The 7,253-nt window shown below is 57.9% G+C and overlaps 1 protein-coding gene across 1 annotated transcript in view; it reads right to left on the bottom strand.

The window, feature by feature from the left end:
* The window catches only part of CSDC2 (cold shock domain containing C2, RNA binding), a 9,540-nt gene extending 2,891 nt beyond the window's left edge, over window positions 1-6,649 (bottom strand). The window contains exon 1 of the mRNA XM_014964338.1: window positions 6,370-6,649. The gene's annotated coding sequence lies outside the window, so the exon portion shown is untranslated. The remainder of the gene's footprint in view (window positions 1-6,369) is intronic.
* Between the last annotated feature and the right edge of the window lie 604 nt (window positions 6,650-7,253).

Raw genomic sequence — 7,253 nt, 5'->3', positions numbered from 1 at the left:
GGGGGGGCTGATGCTTGAGACCTGGGGAGCCAAGGAGGAGTGGGTACCCCCCCCCCCCCCCAGGGGGGCTTTCGGCGGGGGCAGTTTGCTGTTAGGAATTGTCCACTCTGCTCCTGGCTCCACATCTGTGTGGGCAAACAGTGTGCCATCAACCTTTGGTACTGAGAACCAACTCCCAGCACTGGGAATTACCCCAGGAAGCCCATCCACGATGTTCTAGTGAATCAGTCCTGAGGGAAAGAAAGAGCCCAGTGTGTTGCTGCATCTTTCATTTTCCAGGATAATCCCACATATTAGAGATGAAGTCGCTAAATCAGTACATGCCCTGGGAGAAGAAGCAACTGAGCATGGGCTGTCATGGGCAGGGACTGTTTTGGCAAGGATACCCATGCTGCACCAGGTCTCCTGGCCTCTGAGATCTCCCCCAGCCTGAGATTTCTGCTAAAAGGGTGAAGAAAAAAGGCTGAGACAACAGGTAGGTCAAGGTAAGGGATCTGAGGTCTCCCCAGCACTGGAGGTTCCCTCACCTCTATGGCATTTAGGAACCAATCCCAGCCCCAGCCAGCAGCTCGCTGCCCAATCAGGCACATCCCTACGGGGAAGGGACACCAGGAGGCTATTTCTGGGCTGCTGGCAGCACACAAACCCCTTGGGCTCCTCAGATGAGCCACAACTGGTCATCAGGGTCCAGGTTTTGGCTGGTATGGTGTGGTTTGCAAGGAGTTAAAGCCCCAAGGCTTAACAGCCCCTTTGGCTGCCAGAGGATGGCCAGGTCTCCTGCCGAGCCAGAGCAAAGCCAGAGCAATGGTGGGCTGTCCTCACCAAACCACCTTGAGCATGAAATTGGGAGCGGGCTGTGTGTGTATCTGCTTAAGCATTTTTAAGCCTCCCAGCAAGAAGCTCTGGTGTGTGATCAGCACTGCAGCTGCTTGCTCAGAAAACCTTTCCTCTACCCATTTCTCTTCCCATCGGTCCCTGCACCTGACGTCGGGTGCCTCTGTCTCAGGGTGCCCCACACCAGCAGCTGTTTGGGGGTGCTGGGTGGGGGCTCACCTGTCTCCATCACCCCTCAGGCTCCAGGGTTTCCCCATCACCTAGAGCTGAGGAGCCAAACATTCCCTGGAGTTACCATCCCCTTCCCCGCCACCCCCTCCAGCCCTTCTTGCTCCACTGGGGCGTGCGGCATCTTTTGGGAGGACACCTGCACACACCGGGAAACCCAGAGAATATTTAATTTGGTTTCTGACTCATCTGCAGCCACTTGAGATGCGGAGGCCCTGGGGGGATGTGCAAAAGGGGGTCACCTCCATTTCCAAATTAGCAGGCACCAAGGACATGGGAGAAGATTTCTAGAGCAGCTGAAGTTTCGGGGAGGGATCAGGCAACTCCTGTTCCCCTCACCCACTTCTGCTTGCTTCCCCTGCCAGGGGGTCTGCCTGTCCCTGAGCCCTGACCGCTACCAGTCCCGCTTTGGTGTCCATCCAGGACTTAGCTGTTTCCTTACAGCTCCCCTTTCTCCGCCCTGCAAAGCTTCACCCCGAGGTCCAGGCAGCAGAGGCCACACTACGGTCCCACCCCAAGGCTCCTGTCCTCTGAGACAACTTCCAGCTGTGGCCACAAACGTCTCCGAAACATCTCTCCCATCGGCCCCCACACCAAACCCTCCATGCGCTTCAGTGGCTCCTCTCTGCCATGAAGGAACTGGAGCGCACGCGCCTGCCTTCTGCTCCACAGCCCACCCCGCACCGGGGCTGCTCGTCTCCCAGCCCACCGGGCTCAGCACCTCCTGCCCCCATGCCCAGGCTCAGCACCTCTTTTGCTCATGTCCAGGCTCAGAATCTCCTGCCCTCATGTCCAGGCTCCTTCTCTCATTCCCAGGCTCAGGCTCAGCACCTCCTGCCCCCACGCCCAAGCTCAGCATCTCCTTCCTCCATTCCCAAGCTCAGCATCTCCTTCCCCATGCCCAAGGAGCTCAGAGAGGCTCAAGGAACACCCAAGCGAGACACCCAAAAGCCAGGGCAGCCACCAAGCTGCTTCTCTGCTGCCATCTGTGCCCCTCATCCGACCGCTCTGCCTGCGCTGGCGAGCAGCCCAGGCAGCTTTTGGGTAGCAAACAGCAATGTGGTCCCCAAGCATCGCTACAGGATCTGGTGCCTTCCCAGGAGGTGACAGAGCAGGACCAGCGAGACCACTTGGAGGAAATGGCCCTCAGTTCTCTGGCACATCATGGAGCCGCCACGATGAAAATGGCGTCACCACAGCGCGCCGCCTCTGTGCGTGTTTTCGCTGACAAGGCCTTTTGGTTCCCCCACCAGATTAGGGACAATGGAGGGTATTTAACCTGAATAACGATGCTTGGAGCAAACGATTAGTATGCTGAGGGGGTTGGTTGGCGCCAGCAGAAAGAGCTTCCTCTAACGGGTCTACAAGGGGTTGGAAAAACGAGCTGAACTTGCCCAGAGGCAAAAGAAAAATAAGAGGTGAAAGGGAAGGGGTGTGTGAGAGGGGGAGCCTTGCAGGGACAAAATAGCGTGGACAGACGAAGTGGCAATGGAGAGTGGGTTTGCCCCAGGTTCACCTGTGTGACGAGCCCAGGCTGGGGTCCTGGAAGGCTCCCTGATGAGCGATGGTGGGGAGTAGGAGCATGTTGGACATCACTGGGGAAGACGAGGCAGACAGCCTGCTCCTGAGGCCCACGGGCAGCAGCAGAGGTGCCCTCCCAGGGCTGCCCCACGAGCTGAACTTGCCCCACGTGTGAGAACAAGCCAGGCACGACTGCCCCTGGGCACCTTGGGGGGCTATAGCTGGCCCATGGGGATAAGGGGGAGAGTCCTGGCATGGGGCGGCAGCTCACTGGGATAAGCACAGGGACAGGGCACAGCGAGGCTATGGAATCCCCATCCCTGGGGGTATGCAACCCCCCCATGGACACATCCCCCAGCAGCCTGCTCTAACTGAGGCATTGTACCTAATTCCTGCTTGGAGTGGTGGATGGAACAGAGACCCCCAGCCATCCCCCGGCCATGCCAAGGCTGGCTTCCATGGCCAGCAGTGCTCTGCCCCGCTGCAGTGCCTGGTGTGAGTACCCCAAATTTGTGGGTCAGCCTTGGGGACCAGTGGCTGAATGCCCATCTCTTCCAGTGCCGTTGAAGCTGGCTGTGTGAGAGCTCTGGCACCACAGGGGACTCCGGGGCGGTATCCTTCCTCCCACCTCATTTAAATCCCCGCAGCAAACAAAGGGACCGAGGAAATTAAACTCACAGCAAATGCAGGCTGAGAGAAGAGGGGAGAGGCGACCATGTCCTCACTGGTGTCTTCTCCCCTCCCAGCCCAGATGGAGAGCAAGGAAAGCCTCTCCCATCCTCTTGTCCTTCTCTTTCCCTCCTTCTGCTCTACCCCACCACCCTCTCCCCAGTCCTGGCTCCCATTCTCCACACTGCAGCCCCAGCAGGCAACAAGGAAGGGGCACCTGGGGGGACAGGAGGCTTTTTCTCCCTCTCCTCCACCATCAGTGGTCACATTAACCTCCACTGGGGCTGACAGCATCTCTCCCCACCCCAGATCTCTCCTGGCCTCACAGACGCCACCCACACCACCGTGTCCCCCCCACGCACATATAAGGTGCGGGGACAAAATCCGGGTCACTTGAGGAGGCGAGCAGAGGCTGCAGCAGCCCGGCTTTGCCGTGAGGCATGGGAAGCCTTTCTAGCATAACAGCCCCCCCGCCACTGCCGGCGAGACCTCCACTGAACTCCTCTCCATCTCCCCTCGGTGGCTTTGCTCTGAGAGTCCCCTGGGGTGAGAGTCCTCCGAGGCAAGGATGTGCATAAGCAGCACCGAGCTCGGCGTTCTGTAGAAGGATGCTCTTTGTAAAAAACACACCCCACCTCGTCTGTCTCCCCCTCTCCCCAAAGAAACCATCTCGGATCAAAACTCCAGAGCCCTCGGGTGACAAGGTTTCCTTCAGCAGCGGCAGCCAGCTTTGCTTTTATATTTTTCGGGGGGCAGGCTTCCGAGCCAAGCTGAGCTGACAGTCAGGAGCGCTTGCAGGCGAGCGCACCAGGAAACCCAGGCCAATTAAGGCAGACAGGCAGTAGACACATCAGCTTTTATCTCGAGATCCAAGTACCCCATTCATCAGCAGCCACTGAAAGGTCTGCGGTTTATCAAATAAAATCACTGTCTCTCTTCCTCTCTTTAAAGCCAAACACATTGACTTGGGTGCTGGCTGTGACCTTGTTTAACTAAACATGCTTTCAAGGTCCCCCCAAAGGGGGGAAGGAGCCTTTTGAAGAGGCACCAGCCTCTGTCTGCCACTCCTCGTTCATTAGCGGCGGTGAAGAAAAACCCCTCACACGTCCCTCCGCCGGGCGGGGGAATACATATTTAATTGGCTTAATCGCCCTCGGCGTGTCAGCCCTCCCGCGCGGCGCTTCTTTGTGCTCCTTCCCATCCACCAGGACCCCTGGGCTGCCCAGGACGGACGGAGAGATGGACGGGCGGACGGGCAGCCGCTCTGCTGGTGGCTGTCACGCTCCAGCTGCGGGACGTGACCCTTGGGCTGGCCCGCCGTCGCCTTTATGGGCTATTTCCTTTCATGCTGCTGCATCCCTTTCCAAATCCCCGGCTCGGGATGCTGTCAGCCACCACGCTCGGGTTCCCCGAGTGCTGCTGCTCCCCCCCTCCCCAGCCAAGGAGCTGGAGGTTATTTTCCCTCTGCTGCCTTTTCCAGCGAGCTCCCGCACAGGCTCTTCCCGGCTGCTCGCCATCATGTTTTCTCCATCCCTCGCGACTGCCAGTGGCCCCAGTTTAGGAGTCAGGTTTACCTCCCAGCTCCTTCCACCCCAGTGGCAAAGAGGTCTCAGTATGTCAAAAAGACCACCCCATCTCTGCAGCCGGCTGCCGGCAGCCATCTCCTCACCCCACGGAGCAGGGAAAGAGATGTTCTGGCCTGCCGCCATCCTCGGGGAGGCTGATGCCCCCCCAGACCCAGCCTGTCTAGACACGGGCTGAAACAGAGAAGAGATACACCCCTCCAGACGTGAGAGCGTGTCCCCAGAGCTCGATGCAAAAACAAAAATCCCTTTTTTCAGCTGCCTGGCACATGCAGGTGCCCAGGGACCCACCAACAACGCGGTGGCCAGCGGAGACCCAGAATCGGCATCTCCCCGGGGGATTGCTGTGAAGGGCAGGAACCAGCTGGGGAACAGGGATGGCTCCAGGCAGGGGGTTACCACAAGCAGGGCCACCACAGCACTCGCCGGGGCTACGTTTCTCCATCCTCCCTTCCTCTGAGGAGGCTCACAGCCTTGGCGTCTGGCAGGTTTTTATAAATGCTGTCTCTGTCCGATGCTAATGAAAGCCCCTCAGCTCCCCCCCCACTTTTTTTTTGGTTACCAGATCATGCCATGCAGAGTTAAAGACCAAGCAAAGCAATTTCCTTGCCTACCCTGCATGTTAAAAACCCCTTTGCTGAGACAAATTACTATAGAGAAAATAAACCAGGCAGTTTTTGGGGAATACACACTGACAGCGTCCCCTCCCCAGCTAAGCCAATCACGCTCACAACTCCAGGGATCTTTGCTGAGACAGTCTCGCCTACGATACAGCCTGCTTAGCGCTAAAATATGAATGTCACCTTTATGGACTGATTATAAAAAGCTCCCTTAGTCAGTGCTGGGCTGCCCAATTCTCGGGGAGGCCATGGGGGAGAGCAAGCAGGCTGCCAGATGCAAAGGGGAAGCAAAGGGAGAAGCCATCATGGAGGCTTGATTTATCTTTTAAGCATATATGCATAATCATCACTCTCAAATATCATATTTGTGGGGTTTGGTTGTTTTGTTATTTTATTATTATTTTTTTTAAATTAGAATAGTGTCTGCTCAAAGACCTGGCGCAAACGTCCTCATCCGCATCCTTCCTTCCTCCTTTGTGGATCTAACTTGCCATCTGCAGGAATGAATAGTGCAGCCAGTCCCAAAGAAACCCCAATTCAAGCCCCCACCATTATCAGCCGGCTTTAAAAAAATGGATTTTTTTTTACAAATCGCCTCCCCCCCAGAGAGAGAGCTGGGTCCCAGCTGATCTCAGCCCTCTGTGGCAAAGCCCCAGCTATTTGCCAACCCCCCCAGCCAAAGCAGACCCGCAACGAGGCCACCACCACCACCACCCCCAGAGGAGTTATTGTTCCTCAGGCTGGTGGGGAATAACCAAACCGGAGGAGGGACGTCCCGCTTCACCCTCGCACCTCTCCGCCGCTCTCGAAAAGAAAAAGCAGCTTTGAAAGAAAAAAGGCAGTGCGTGAAGTTTAACCTCCAGCTTACAATAATAGCCTGGGCAAGCCGGATGGCCATTGTGCCTCCCCCTTACCTCCTTAGCGGTGACGGGCTCCCTGGAGCTGTGTTCTGCCAAGCATCGGTGCTCGGTGGGGCCGAAGGCTCCTCCGCTGCCTTGCGGGGAGCAGAGTGGTCTCGCCTGCAGCCCGGCTCTCGGGGGGCTTTCTCCCTCTGCCTGCCTGCCCGCCGGCTGCCGATGGGTCTGCGGTATCTGATGTGTGTATGATGCGCGCCTCGCACACGCACGCACACACACACACACATACACGCATCCACACGCCTTCCCCTGACGTCAGGGCCAGGCCAGGGGGAGCGGGCAGGTGGGAGGGATCAGCCTGGTCATTTCTGAGCCAGGCTTAAAGGAGCGAGTCTCGATGGGGGGCCAGAGGGGATTGGGGATGAGGGGCAGCCCCGGTGGGGGGCTGCATCACTGCGGTTACGCAAAGCGATGCGCATCGGTGGCACGGACGGATGCGATGGGGCAGCCCCACAGGCTGCAGGGGAGATGGGGAAGCCCCACAGGCTGCAGGGACAGTGGGATCAGGGGGTGGGAAGACCCCAGAGGGAGGATGGAGGTCTGGACCAGGAGGGGTCCCCTGCGATGGGTCAAACCTCTCCGCTGTCACCCCGAGTCCCTCTGGTGTAGCTGCAGCCACTCCCCCCACCTGCCCATGCCTACAGCCCCCCAGCATCCACGGGTGCCACTGTCACCCCCAGGCACAGCAGAGGAGCAGTGGGGGGCACATGCCACAAATCCACCCCTCCATCCTGCTCCAGGCTCACAGCTATCACAAAAATCATATGCTTTCTAAGGGTATTATGTCTAGCAGTGCACTATGCCAATCCCCCTGGCCCCAAAAGATCACACCTCTCTGTTTTCCCCCGTGCCGGTGTCACCGTGATCAGGAGAGCCATCTC

The sequence above is a fragment of the Calidris pugnax genome, unplaced genomic scaffold (genome assembly GCF_001431845.1).
Source record: "Calidris pugnax isolate Ruff unplaced genomic scaffold, ASM143184v1 scaffold44, whole genome shotgun sequence".
In the NCBI taxonomy this organism is placed as follows: domain Eukaryota; kingdom Metazoa; phylum Chordata; class Aves; order Charadriiformes; family Scolopacidae; genus Calidris; species Calidris pugnax.
This window is presented reverse-complemented; position numbering and strand designations above follow the sequence as displayed.